The sequence below is a fragment of the Limulus polyphemus genome, unplaced genomic scaffold (assembly GCF_000517525.1).
Source record: "Limulus polyphemus unplaced genomic scaffold, Limulus_polyphemus-2.1.2 Scaffold306, whole genome shotgun sequence".
NCBI classification, from domain to species: Eukaryota; Metazoa; Arthropoda; class Merostomata; order Xiphosura; family Limulidae; genus Limulus; species Limulus polyphemus.
Window position 1 is genome coordinate 35,156 of NW_013665916.1, and position 1,921 is coordinate 37,076.

A 1,921-nucleotide genomic window follows, 5' to 3' on the forward strand; every position below is an offset into this window, starting at 1 on the left:
ATTCTGTGTATGACAAAGTTGTATCGAGAAAGAATAAACTAATTTTACTTAAAAAATGACTTGTATCGCTGAAGTTCCTCGGAAACAATTTATACCGGAAATTAACAAACGAACAGAGACGTAACAATACAGATGTGGTATACATTTCGGTGATGGGTTTCATATTTGTATTTTTAGAAAGAATAGTAAACAGAGAGCAGCTGAAATATTATCACAGAAAAAAGGCAGCAGAATGGAAAACCTTCTTACAATTTTTTGCTTTTTGTCTTTTTATTCTAGGTACAATATAATCTGGTAAAGGGGAATACATGTGAAAAACAGTAGCCATCTTCATCAAGGTGTAAAAATATGACATAATGTAGTCCGAGTGCTAGATTTTTTGCATAAGGTTTTCAGAAGTTATATTTTCAAGAACTATATAAATCATACTTATAGGAGAAGATTTTTTTCAACATTTTCCAGTTGAAAAAAATGGACACTTAAGAAAGCCTGACTCAAAATGATTATCTCTAAACTTACCCCTTGTGTCACTCTTGAGCCACTTAGGTCTATTTTCAATAGCCCTTTTTTTCACAAAGTTGGGACATGCTCATCCTAAATTTAAAACCAATTTGTTCTTGAAAAATTGCCACATTCCCCTTTAACTGAATTGGTCAATCAATTACAGAAAAGCTATCATTTGCCACTTAACCTCAGCATTGAATTTCTGAATACTTGAAACTAAGATTGAACTGTGGTATTCTCAGATTAACTTATTTCCACTCAAGTATGAGATAGATGTGCTATATAGAAGGAGATTTGTGCAGGGTAATCACAAAGTATATATAAGTTTGACTAAATGACTGAAGTTTATTCTAAGAGAATAAACAGACTGGACATGTGATGTAAAATGAATAACAATCTTTATTTATATCACAAACCCCCAAAACTTGCATGATTACAAAATATACTGGTTAATCCCCCTCCTACTAGATTTGTGAATTAGTTAACACTTGTAGTCTCTCAAGATGTATATCAGCTGAACTATTCACATTGATAACCATGTAGAACTGTGTATAGATCTATAGTGACTAAAATCAATGTTTCATGCTAAACAGGAAACCTCCGTTTTACCCATAAACAATAGGCACCATCAAGTGACTAGTTGTTGTCTTATAGCATACAAAAGTTGTAACCCCTAGACATCAACTACTCGGCCAGCAAAGGACACTGTTGTAGATTGTCTATTGTGCACAGTTGCAACAATATCCCTGAGGACAAATTAGATACTACCTGCAAAACACAACAAAGAAACAAAGGTAACTAGATCTAAACAACTCAACAATTTTCTGGACCATGTGTTTATGGCAAAACTGCATAGAATAAAATATTTCTTTTCTATGATTCCTATACTAATAAAAGCAGGTAGAAAACAAAAAATAGTAACTACATTCTCATTGGATATTAACATCTAATTCTGTTTAGCATCCTCCCTATTTGGTGAAAAATAGTATGAGCTACATTTATTCAAATTTCTAGAAATTTCTCACTCTCCTTCTTCGACTTCATATTAATATGCCTGAAATTAAAATCTTCCATGCTAATTACCTTCTTGTGAGCATTCTTTATCTGGTTCAAAAGTTGCCCATTAACGGTTTATTTCCTCTAACTGGTCTAATGATATCTATATTATAGTGTTACGACAGCGGAGGTCACGTGATACTAGTAACACGTCATGCGCTTCTAGAACGTTCATGAAGTCTCGGGTGGTTACTAGATATGCGGTAGTCTTGTATATATAAGCCGCCAAGAAGTGACGGCAACAAGGTAATGTAATGTGTAATTGAACTGCGGACAGAGAGAGAGACGTATTGTTGAGCGAGCACATGAGACGTTCGTTGTGAATTATAGCGTTTGTTATAGCGCGACTATAAAAATTAAG